Source organism: Bufo gargarizans, chromosome 3, assembly GCF_014858855.1.
Source record: "Bufo gargarizans isolate SCDJY-AF-19 chromosome 3, ASM1485885v1, whole genome shotgun sequence".
Classification (NCBI taxonomy): Eukaryota; Metazoa; Chordata; class Amphibia; order Anura; family Bufonidae; genus Bufo; species Bufo gargarizans.
Window position 1 is genome coordinate 18,972,937 of NC_058082.1, and position 13,838 is coordinate 18,986,774.

The following is a 13,838-nucleotide window of genomic DNA, read 5'->3' on the forward strand; positions in this document are numbered from 1 at the left end:
GCTCCAGTAGAGAACGCTTCTCTCCATCTGTATCACTATTAGTGGCCAGCATTCCCTCTATTAGGCTGGTCCTGAAGGGGTTAAAGCTTCTGATGTGCCACACTGTGATGTGACATGACGAGTGCAGTATGTGGCGGTACTTTATATTGTAGTATAGGTATAATATACGGCTCAGACAGGTGACAGGGCTCTCAGTGAGATGATATCTCCTGCTACATGAGTCTGTGTGCGCCACCTAGTGGCTGTCAGGTGACCTGCGGCTGCCGAGGGTTTTCCTGACATTTCCTGATATTGTATTGATATAATGAGAAACTGGAGACCTTCACACGAGGGTGGACACATCCATCTATTAGTATTACATGAGCAGCGAGTCATGTGACCACAGTATGGCGGTATTATCATCTACACAATATATAGGATTATATGTCATATACTGGGTTTTCCCTTTATAAGACGCACCCCAGGTTTAGACAGCGGAAAATAAGAAAACGTATTTTCTAGATCCTATATGAAGGGAATGTGGTTTAGTGAAGTGGAGGCGTCGAGGTCCGGAACTTCAGGTGTAACAACCAGCGATGGTGCATGTGGTCCCCTCATTAATGTACCTCCAAATAAATGTGTCTCCTGTCACTGCTCTGTGGTGTCCGGCCACGCTGCTTCTCCTGCTGGGTTATTTTTAAGTATTTATGTGCGACACACACGGTTCTGGTACACACACAGCTCTGCTATACACAGACAGCTCCGCTATACACACATACAGCTCTGCTATACACACATACAGCTCTGCTATACACAGACGTCACTGCTATACACACATACAGCACTGCCATACACATACAGCTCTGCTATACACACATACAGCTCTGCTATACACACATACAGCTCTGCTATACACACATACAGCTCTGCTATACACACATACAGCTCTGCTATACACACATACAGCTCTGCTATACACACTCCCGTTTCTGGTCAGATTTGAAACGTAACATTTATCTTATTTTTTATTAAAAATGGTATAAAACGGGAAGAAAGAAAGACAATTGATTAAAAATAAAGTGCGGCGTGGCTCTGGGCTAGGGATAGTGAGATGCTTTACCAATAGACACTCCCTCTATATCTGTATCTATCAGTATCTAGGGATTAGATATTTTCCAGCTCTCAGCTTTCTGACTGTCTGTCCTGTAAGCAGTGAGATCTTTCATCTATATCCCTATATATTATAGTTGGAGGAGCGCTATTGTCTAATATTGTCTGCCTGTCCCCAGATTCCCTGGTGTTTGCCTCTAATACATTCGCCGGCCGCTTATGTGCCGCGCACGGAGTGTCTGCAGCGCACTGAGACGCGGTCACTGAGTCACTGCCACACTTAACCCTCAGCTCCCCCGACATGTTTCACCACTGCTGCGGCGTCTTCAGGGGAAATGGAGCGACTATCAGCACGAGCGCCATCTGAATCAATGTTTCTAACTGCTGCAGGCGGCTCTTTTCTCATCTGGTCTCCAATCAGCGACCAGCGCTCGTGTGACAGTGACGCAATCTGACCAATAGCCCTGCCTAGCAACAGATAGACGGACCCTGCCTAGCAACAGATAGACGGACCCTGCCTAGCAACAGATAGACGGACCCTGCCTAGCAACAGATAGACGGACCCTGCCTAGCAACCCTATTTTAAGCACAGGTAAAAGTAGGCAGTACAGGGAACAAAAATGTGGAATTAAGGGGTAATTGAATACACAGTGAAAAGTTGAAATAGGGCCACCAAGGAGATATTAATCACCACAATCCAATAAAATAAATAAATAAAATACGACAGTTATACTTTAAGCTGTAGTCTTCATCTCCTTTCAGTACAGTGTAGGACCTTCCTCTCCCGTGCACTGAACGGATGGTTCTCCTGCCTGCCGGCTCTCTCACTGATCAGGCAGATCTGTATGTGCGCTCTGCCTGATCACTGATGAAGCAGTCAGGGTCTGGCCGTGCTGGATCTCCCTGACTGCTGTTTATAAGACACTTGTAGCAAGATTTTTTCTTACTAAAAAGGCGTCTTATAAATTGTCAAATACGGTAAGTCTGATTTTCAGTGATGTGGTCCCGGTCATAGGAGAGAACTGCTGAAAAGTATCTGCATTGTAAATGTATTCTCTGGGACTTTTATATTGATGGCCTGTCCTCAGGGACAATATCTGACTGGTGGGGGCCCCCGACACCCTGCCTATCAGGTGCTTAAAGAGGCAGCGGCGCTGGGTGAGCACTTAGGCGCCAATTTATTAAGACCGGCGTTTTCCACGCCTTTCTTAATAAAGCTCTACACAAAAATTTTGACTATCACATCCAAAGTCACAGGTGCACATCCATAAAGCTAGCATGCCGGCAGCTCACCCTAACAGGCTTAGGTTAGGCTGGGTTCACACGGGCGTGACAGATTTGTTCAGGATGCGTCCCAGGTGTACTGCGGCAAACCCGCACGAGTAGGTACCCAACTGCAGTCAGTTTTGACTGCGATTGCGTTCCATTGTTCATTTTTTATAGCGCGGGTGCAATGTGTTTTGCACGCGCGTGATAAAAAACTGAATGTGGTACCCAGACCCGAACTTCTTCACTGAAGTTCAGGTTTGGGTTCGGTGGTGTGTACAGTCGCGGCCAAAAGTTTTGAGAATTACATAAGTATTGGAAAAGTTGCTGCTTAAGTTTTTATAATAGCAATTTGCATATACTCCAGAATGTTATGAAGAGGGATCAGATGAATTGCATAGTCCTTCTTTACCATAAAAATTAACTTAATCCCCAAAAAACCTTTCCACTGCATTTCATTGCTGTCATTAAAAGCCCTGCTGATATCATTTCAGTAATCGTCTTGTTAACTCAGGTGAGAATGTTGACGAGCACAAGGCTGGAGATCATTATGTCAGGCTGATTGGGTTAAAATGGCAGACTTGACCTGTTAAAAGGAGGGTGATGCTTGAAATCATTGTTCTTCCATTGTTAACCATGGTGACCTGCAAAGAAAGGCCTGCAGCCATCATTGCGTTGCATAAAAATGGCTTCGCAGGCAAGGATATTGTGGCTACTCAGAGTGCACCTCAATCAACAATTTATAGGATCATCAAGAACTTCAAGGAAAGAGGTTCAATTCTTGTTAAGAAGGCTTCAGGGCATCCAAGAAAGTTGCAAGGATCGTCTCCTAAAGACGCCAGGATCGTCTCCTAAAGAGGATTCAGCTGCGGGATCGGAGTGCCACCAGTGCAGAGCTTGCTCAGGAATGGCAGCAGGCAGGTTTGAGCGCATCTGCACCCACAGTGAGGCGAAAACTTTTGGAAGATGGCCTGGTGTCAAGAAGGGCAGCAAAGAAGCCACTTCTCTCCAAAAAAAACATCAGGGACAGATTGGTCTTCTGCAGAAAATATGGTGAATGGACGGCTGAGGACTGGGGCAAAGTCATATTCTCCGATGAAGCCTCTTTCCATTGTTTGGGGCATCAGGAAAAAGGCTTGCCCGGAGAAGAAAAGGTGAGCGCTACCCTCAGTCCTGTGTCATGCCAACAGTAAAGCCTCCTGAGACCATTCATGTGTGGGGTTGCTTCTCATCCAAGGGAGTGGGCCCACTCACAATTTTGCCCCAAAACACAGCCATGAATAAAGAATGGAACCAAAACACCCCCCAACAGCAACTTCTTCCAACAATCCAACAACAGTTTGGTGAAGAACAATGCATTTTCCAGCACGATGGAGCACCGTGCCATAAGGCAAAAGTGATAACTAAGTGGCTCGGGGACCAAAACGTTGACATTTTGGGTCCATGGCCTGGAAACTCCCCAGATCTTAATCCCATTGAGAACTTGTAGTCAATCCTCAAGAGGCGAGTGGACAAACAAAACACTTGCTTGCGGATGCTTGCGATTTTCACTTAGCCCCATTCACTTCTAAGGGGCCTGCGTTGCGTGCAGTGGCGGATTACAATAGGGACGTTCGGGTCACGAGAGCGCATAGCTCCCTGTCCCGTCGCCGATCACCGCCATAGGCTTCAGGCCGCATAGGCCTGAGGCCTATGCGGTAGTGAAATCCTGGTGCAGGCGTGCGTGATGACGTAATGGCACGCCTGTGCTGGGACGCAGCACTGCCTCAACCCACCTTCCTCTGCGATCAAGCGCCTGGCCCTGGACATAGGCGAGTATTTAGCTTTTCATTTTTTTTTTCATTTTTTATTTTTTTATTTCATGTGCCTACTTTGGGGGACATGTGGGGGGTGGGGGACAAACAGTAGGACATATTAAGAGACATCGAGTACATGGGGGGAGAATTTGGGGGCTGTGGGGCTAAATTATTATAGGAGGGAATACTATGTGGGGGCAAATTACTATATGGGGCAGTGTGGGGGCAAATTATTATGGGAGGGACTACTATGTGGGGGCAAATTACTATGTGGGGGCAGTGTGGGGTAATTGCTATGTGGGGACAGTGTGGGGTAATTGCTATGTGGGGACAGTGTGGGGTAATTGCTATGTGGGGCCAGTGTGGGGTAATTGCTATGTGGGGACAGTGTGGGGTAATTGCTATGTGGGGACAGTGTGGGGCAAATTACTATGTAGGGGAAATTACTGTGTGGGGGCAAACTACTATATGGGGCAGTTTGGGGCAAATTACTATGTGGGGGCAAATTAATATGGGGGGATTACTATATGGGGCAGTGTGGTGGAACTTACTATATGGGGGTGTTGCTATTGGGGAGGCACTGTAGGGGCAATTCTATTATTTTTGGGGACACTATACAGGGATTATTGCCTGGAGCACAATAGAGGGTGTTATTACTCTGGGCACTCTAGGGGACATTATAGCTGCTGTGGACACTATAGGAACATTTAGGGTAATTTATCAAACTGGTGTAAAGCAGAACTGGCTTAGTTGCCCATAGCAGCCAATCAGATTCCACCTTTCATATTTGACAGCTCTTTTGGAAATCCAGTTCTTCTTTAAACCAGTTTGATAAATGACCCCAATTATGTCCACTGGGGTCACTATTTTTCAGCAGTATAGTACCTTGGACATTGGGGAGCAAAACGGGCACAGTATAGGGGGTGGCAGCAGGATGACACTGTGGGGACACCAGGATGAGGAGGTTGATGGAAAAATTGAGAAATCTAACGTGTCTGTGTTACAAACTGTAGAGATGAGATGCGGCTGAAAGAATTTGCCATGGTGGTCTGGGTCAAATGGAGGAGAAGAGGAAAGAGAAGGTCTACATGACAGGAGATGTCACTGGATGTAATAGGTATGTGGTGTTGTATTTTCCGTGCGGAAATCTCGCCCGTGTGAACTCAGCCTTAGGCCCCGGAGATGCAGTTCTGTTAGTGTTAGGTACTTATCTGCAGAAGCCACCTTGACGCCGGTAAATTGGCCCGACACAAGTATGATCAAATATGTGCGCAAAGAGCTTCTATTTTTCATGTATATTAGGTATAGTACCACTGTATCCCAGAATAATCCCTAATCCTGGGTTCTTTTTTTTTCCCAAAATATTTTATTGGATTTTACATTTTGACATAACAAACAATGGTAACTGTGAGTTCTAAATTCAGCTTTATATGAAACAATATATACGTTTCTAATTTCTGAAATTTCTTTATTAGTCTGTTACTTTAAAATACATAAATCAATATGTAATCAAGTAGTCAAGTAACCAGCTTTTCTAAATATTACTTTTCATACCAACTGCCTAGGAGCTTCCCTCTTTAATTTTCCTAAGGTGCCTTTGAGTTCTTCTAATAAATACCATTTAGTAAATCTAAAGGGATCCACCAGCTGTTCCCTCTCGCTGTCTGTGCAATAACAGATCATAAAAGATTTCCATTTTTTAAAAAATCTCTCTGTTTTTCTTTATCCTTGATCGCTAATCCTGGGTTCTATTATTAGCATTAATAAAGCCATAAACTGGCGGTAAATCCGTCGAAGTTGTGAAAAAGCGCCGGCCTCTCCTTAACTTCGGGGCATCCATCGCCAGTCCCAAGTGTAAGACAGCTACTGAGCCACTGAAACAGGCATAGAAAATGGTAAATGGGACCGGTCTGCCAGACAATCCCCTCTCCCACCCACTGCAATACCATACACATCCGCCATACACTGTACTGCTCTGTAATACCAAACATCCGCTATACACTGTACTGCTCTGTAATACCAAACACATCCACTATACACTGTACTGCTCTGTAATACCAAACACATCCGCTATACACTGTACTGTTCTGTAATACCAAACACATCCGCTATACTCTGTACTGCTCTGTAATACCAAACACATCCACTATACACTGTACTGCACTGTAATACCAAACACATCCACCATACACTGTACTGCTCTGTAATACCAAACACATCCGCTATACACTGTACTGCTCTGTAATACCAAACACATCCGCTATACTCTGTACTGCTCTGTAATACCAAACACATCCACTATACACTGTACTGCACTGTAATACAAAATACATCCACTATACACTGTACTGCTCTGTAATACCAAACACATCCACTATACTGCTCTGTAATACCAAACACATCCACTATACACTGTACTGCACTGTAATACCAAAGACATCCACTATACACTATACTGCTCTATAATACCAAACACATCCGCTATACACTGTACTGCTCTGTAATACCAAACACATCCACTATACACTGTACTGCTCTGTAATACCAAACACATCCACTATACACTGTACTGCACTGTAATACCAAACACATCCGCTATACACTGTACTGCTCTGTAATGCCAAACACATCCGCTATACACTGTACTGCACTGTAATACAAAATACATCCACTATACACTGTACTGCACTGTAATACCAAACACATCCACTATACTGCTCTGTAATACCAAACACATCCACTATACACTGTACTGCACTGTAACACCAAAGACATCCACTATACACTATACTGCTCTATAATACCAAACACATCCGCTATACACTGTACTGCTCTGTAATACCAAACACATCTACTATACACTGTACTGCTCTGTAATACCAAACACATCCACTATACACTGTACTGCTCTGTAATACCAAACACATCCACTATACACTGTACTGCACTGTAATACCAAACACATCCGCTATACACTGTACTGCTCTGTAATACCAAACACATCCGCTATACACTGTACTGCACTGTAATACCAAACACATCCGCTATACACTGTACTGCTCTGTAATACCAAACACATCCGCTATACACTGTACTGCTGTGTAATACCAAACACATCCACTATACACTGTACTGCTGTGTAATACCAAACACATCCACTATACACTGTTCTGCTCTGTAATACCAAACACATCCACTATACACTATACTGCTCTGTAATACCAAACACATCCGCTATACACTGTACTGCTCTGTAATACCAAACACATCCGCTATACACTGTACTGCTCTGTAATACCAAACACATCCGCTATACACTGTACTGCTCTGTAATACCAAACACATCCACTATACACTTGTCACGACCGCTATCCCAGCAGCAGTCGTGTCGTACCAGACGGAGGGGGAAGGGGGACCCTTATCTATGGATGGAAGATAGAACGGCCACCCCTAACTAACCCTAAGCTGGCACCTGTCTGCCCTGATACCCTAGATGGGGGTGTGAACCCGTGCGGCGAGCAGGATGCCTAAACCCTCAGTCACCCTAGCAAGACTAGACTGGGGAAAGGCAGATGGGAGCACTAGTCTCCATCATTCATGTCTAGGAGAACAACAGGGGAAGACAGCAACAAACAAACAATCTATAACAGAGATAGACTTATCCAGTCACGAGCAGAGAAGGTGATCCCAATAACGACAGTCCACGCCAGACAAGAGCTCCACAGCAATACCGTCAAACGATCTCTTTTAAAGGCCAGAATAGCACTGGAAGTAAGGACTATATCTGGCAATGACTGCAAGTGAAACTGAAACTAATATAGTAGCTGGGAGTGGCAGACAGGACTCACCTGAGAAGGATGCCTACAAACTCCCAGTCAGGACAAAAAGGTTCACAAGGCAAAACCCGGATGACATACCCTGAACCACGGAGCAAACTCACAAGCTATCGCGAGTAGCAAGTCGCTGCGACCTTCTCCTCCCAGACCTGTCTGGATCAGTCACAGTCGTGACAGTACCCCCCTTTCTACGAGGGGCCACCGGACCCTCAAGACTAGGCCTCTCCGGATGGGACCTATGAAAAGCCCGAATGAGTCTGTCCGCCTTTATCTCTGATGCTGGCACCCACATTCTCTCTTCGGAACCATAACCTTTCCAGTGCACCAGGTACTGAAGAGAGAGGCGAACATATCGTGAATCAACAATCTTTTCTACCTGAAACTCAAGACTGCCATCAACAACCACCGGTGGAGGCGGTAATGGCAATGGTTCAGGAGGTTCTACATATCTCTTAAGCAGAGATCTGTGGAAGACATTATGGATCCTTAGAGTCTGAGGTAGCTCCAGACGAAAAGCCACCGGGTTAATGATCTTAATTACCCTATAAGGACCATTAAATCTCGGACCCAATTTCCACGAGGGAACCTTCAACTTGATATTTCTGGTAGACAACCACACCAAGTCATTCACCCCAAGGTCCGGACCTTCAGAGCGCTTCTTATCAGCCACACGTTTGTATCTACCACCAATTCTCTTCAAACTTTCTTGCACACTCTGCCACACTGATGAAAGTGAAGACGCAAATCGTTCCTCCTCGGGAATCCCAGACGGCCCCCCCTCACTAAACGTACAAAACTGAGGATGGAAACCATACGCACCAAAAAATGGTGACTTATCGGTGGATTCTTGACGACGATTATTAATGGCAAACTCGGCTAATGGTAAATAAGATGACCACTCCTCCTGATTTTCGGAAACAAAGCATCTCAAATATGTCTCTAGGTTTTGATTGGTACGTTCAGTCTGACCGTTGGACTGTGGATGGAAAGATGAAGAAAACGGCAGATGAACCCCTAAACGAGAACAAAAAGCTTTCCAAAATTTTGAAACAAATTGGGTACCATGATCCGAAACAATATTGGAAGGGACCCCGTGAAGCTTCACGATGTGGTCAATAAAAACCTGAGCCAGTGTGTTAGCATTAGGCAATGCTGTAAGAGCAATAAAGTGCACCATTTTACTGAATCTGTCAACAACTACAAGAATAACAGTCTTCCCCGCTGATACTGGTAGATCCGTAATGAAATCCATTGATAGGTGCGTCCAAGGCCTGTTGGGGATGGCCAGAGGTAAAAGACGCCCTGCCGGACGAGTATGATCTACCTTAGAACGAGCACAGGTAGCACATGCAGACACAAAATTCAACACCTCCTGGCGCCACTTAGGCCACCAGAACCGACGAGACACTAATTCAGAGGTTGCCCTACTACCTGGGTGTCCTGCCAGTGTGGAGTTATGGTGTTCTTTTATTATCTCCAGGCGTAAATTTTCTGGCACAAACAGTTTACCCGAGGGGCAGGAGGCCGGGGCGTCCCCCTGAGCTTCCAACACCCTCCCCTCTAAACCTGAGTGTAATGCAGAGACCACCACCCCCTTTTGCAAAATAGGCTCTGGTATATCAACATCACCCCCTCCAGGAAAACTTCGAGACAATGCATCCGCCTTAGTATTTTTTGCCCCCGGGCGATAGGTTATTACAAAATTAAACCTAGTAAAAAATAACGACCACCGAGCCTGTCTAGGGGTGAGACGTTTAGCAGACTCCAGATATAATAAGTTTTTGTGATCAGTAATCACCGTGACGGGATGAACCGCCTCCTCCAAAAAATGAAGCCACTCCTCAAAAGCCAACTTAATAGCCAAAAGTTCCCTGTTGCCAATATCATAGTTCCTTTCTGCAGTAGACAATTTCTTCGAAAAGAAAGCACACGGACGCCATTCACCAGGGGACGGGCCCTGAGATAGTTGGGCTCCCACCCCCACCTCTGATGCGTCAACCTCTACAATAAAAGGAAGCGAGACATCTGGCTGTACGAGAATAGGGGCTGAGGTGAATCTCTCCTTCAGAGATGTAAAGGCAGTTTTGGCTGCATGTGACCATTTGGAAAAATCGGATCCCATTCGGGTTATGTCCGTCAGTGGTTTGACCACCAAAGAATAGTTCTTTATAAACTTTCTATAAAAATTGGCAAACCCCAGGAAGCGTTGCAATGCCTTCAGGTTCTCAGGCAGATCCCAGCCCATAATCGCCCGGACTTTCTCTGGATCCATGCGGAAACCTGAATCTGACAACACATACCCCAGAAATGGCAGTTCTTTTACGGCGAACACACATTTCTCTAATTTAGCAAACAATTTGTTGGCCCTTAATATCTGCAGCACTTGTCTCACATGGATCTTATGTGTATTCAGATCTGGAGAATAGACCAGGATGTCATCAAGATATATCACAACAAATCTCCCGATAAGGTGACTAAAAATATTGTTGACAAAATGTTGTGAACACCGCAGGCGCATTAGTAAGACCAAAAGGCATAACCAGATTTTCATAATGCCCCTCTGGAATATTAAAAGCCGTCTTCCACTCATCCCCCTCTTTGATGCGAACCAGGTTATAGGCTCCTCTGAGATCCATCTTGGAGAACCATTTAGCACCAGCAACCTGATTAAAGAGGTCGGGAATGAGAGGAAGAGGATAGGGATCTCGGATAGTTATCCGGTTTAACTCCCGGAAATCCAGGCAAGGACGCAGGCCCCCATCTTTCTTTTTAACGAAAAAGAACCCTGCAGCCACGGGTGAAGAAGAGGGTCTGATGTGTCCCTTAGCCAAACTCTCCGAGATATAATCTTGCATAGCCTTCCTCTCCGGGCCGGAAAGATTATATAACCGGGTTTTAGGTAGTTTTGCCCCAGGTAATAGGTTAATTGGGAAATCATATGGACGATGAGGTGGTAACCCCTGACAACCCTTCTCAGAGAACACATCCATAAAATCTGACAGAAAGGCAGGTAGAGATGTTACAGAGAGTGTAGAGCACCTACTACTCAAGCAGTTGTCCTTACAATGTTCACTCCACTCCACAATCTCCCCGGCCTGCCAATCCACCACTGGATTGTGAGTCACCAGCCAGGGAAGCCCCAATACCATAAGAGCCGGAAGACTGTCCAGGACATAACAAGAGATATGCTCTTTATGGAGGTCCCCTACCTGCAGATGGATGTTATGGATGATCTGAGTTAACTCTCTCTGAGTAAGAGGGGAGGAGTCGATGGCAAAAACAGGAATAGTTCTGCGTACCGGTTCTGGAGTAAAACCCAGAGCCTGAGCAAACCGTGAATCCACCAAGTTGACCCCTGCCCCACTGTCCAAAAAGACGGAACAGATCTCAGTCTTATTGCCAGCCTTAACGGTAGCGGACAACAAAAACTGAGACATGCGTATGGAGGAAACGAATACGCCCAGACTGTTATCCTCTGCACAATCTGGGGACTCTAGTTTTCCGGCGGCTCCCTTGTTTGTTCTCTTGGGTTCTGAGGGACATACCTTTACAAAATGACCCCTCCCCCCACAACGAAAACAAACCTCTGACCTAGGGCGGACCTTCGGAGGATTCACCCGTCTAGTGGCGCCCCCTATTTGCATTGGTTCGACTGGATCATAACAAACCGATCCCTGCCCTATAGAGGCCACTGTAGGATTTAATAGTCTCTCCTTGAGTCGTCTGTCGATTCTTATGGACAGAGACATAGCAGCCTCAAGAGACCCAGGGACCTCGTATACCGCCAGCGCGTCTTTTAATTTTTCAGACAACCCCTGGCAGAACTGACTCCTAAGGGCCGAGTCGTTCCATAATGTATCAGTAGCCCACCTACGGAATTCGGAACAATATAGTTCAGCAGACCGGTTCTCTTGCCGAAGTCCACGTAGCTTAGACTCAGCCAGTGAGACCCTGTCCGGGTCATCATATACGAGACCCAGGGCTTCAAAAAACTCCTCCACTGATCGTAAGGCCGGAGAGTCTGATGGTAGGGAGAAAGCCCAAGCCTGCGGATCTCCTTGCAGGAGCGAAATTACAATGCCCACCCGTTGTTCCTCACCGCCGGAGGACCTAGGGCGTAACCTGAAGAACAATTTACAAGCTTCTCTGAAGGTTACAAATTGGTCTCTCCCTCCTGAGAACCTATCAGTTAAAACCACTTTTGGCTCAGGAGTACCTTGGTTTCCCGTAGCAACGGTGGAACCCAAGGATTGCTGCTGCAGCACTGTTGCTTTTAATCCTGCCACTTCAAGGGATAACCCCTGTAATTCTTTCACCAAAACCGTAACTGGATCCATAGTGGAACAGAAAAATACAAAGCAAAAAAGCAAAAAAAAAAAAAAGAAATGTCACTTTTTTTATTTTTTTTTAAAAGGCCAGATATACTGTCACGACCGCTATCCCAGCAGCAGTCGTGTCATACCAGACGGAGGGGAAGGGGGACCCTTATCTATGGATGGGAGATAGAACGGCCACCCCTGACTAACCCTAAGCTGGCACCTGTCTGCCCTGATACCCTAGACTGGGTGTGAACCCGTGCAGCGAGCAGGATGCCTAAACCCTCAGTCACCCTAGCAAGACTAGACTGGGGAAAGGCAGATGGGAGCACTAGTCTCCATCACTCATGTCTAGGAGAACAACAGGGGAAGACAGCAACAAACAAACAATCTATAACAGAGATAGACTTATCCAGTCACGAGCAGAGAAGGTGATCCCAATAACGACAGTCCACGCCAGACAAGAGCTCCACAGCAATACCGTCAAACGATCTCCTTCAAAGGTCAGAATAGCACTGGAAGTAAGGACTATATCTGGCAATGACTGCAAGTGAAACTGAAACTAATATAGTAGCTGGGAGTGGCAGACAGGACTCACCTGAGAAGGATGCCTACAAACTCCCAGTCAGGACAAAAAGGTTCACAAGGCAAAACCCGGATGACATACCCTGAACCACAGAGCAAACTCACAAGCTATCACGAGTAGCAAGTCGCTGCGACCTTCTCCTCCCAGACCTGTCTGGATCAGTCACAGTCGTGACAACACTGTACTGCTCTATAATACCAAACACATCCACTATACACTATACTGCTCTGTAATACCAAACACATCCACTATACACTGTACTGCTCTGTAATACCAAACACATCCACTATACACTGTACTGCTCTGTAATACCAAACCACTATACACTGTACTGCTCTGTAATACCAAACACATCCACTATACACTGTTCTGCTCTGTAATAAACACATCCTCTATACACTGTACTGCACTGCAATACCAAACACATCCGCTATACACTGTACTGCTCTGTAATACCAAACACATCCACTATACACTGTACTGCTCTGTAATACCAAACACACCCGCTATACACTGTACTGCTCTGTAATACCAAACACATCTACTATACACTGTACTGCTCTGTAATATTAAACACATCCGCTATACACTGTACTGCTCTGTAATATTAAACACATCCGCTATACACTGTACTGCTCTGTAATACCAAACACATCTACTATACACTGTACTGCTCTGTAATACCAAACACATCCACTATACACTGTACTGCTCTGTAATACCAAACACATCCGCTATACACTGTACTGCACTGTAATACCAAACACATCTTCTATACACTGTACTGCTCTGTAATACCAAACACATCCGCTATACACTATACTGCTCTGTAATACCAAACACATCTACTATACACTGTACTGCTCTGTAATATTAAACACATCCGCTATACACTGTACTGCTCTGTAATACCAAACACATCCACTATACACTGTTCTGCTCTGTAATA

The 13,838-nt window shown here is 45.6% G+C and overlaps 1 protein-coding gene across 3 annotated transcripts in view; it reads left to right on the forward strand.

The window, feature by feature from the left end:
- Positions 1-13,838, forward strand: part of LOC122932022 (NACHT, LRR and PYD domains-containing protein 12-like) — a 279,421-nt gene that overhangs the window by 258,297 nt on the left and 7,286 nt on the right. The gene's annotated exons all lie outside the window — the stretch shown is intronic.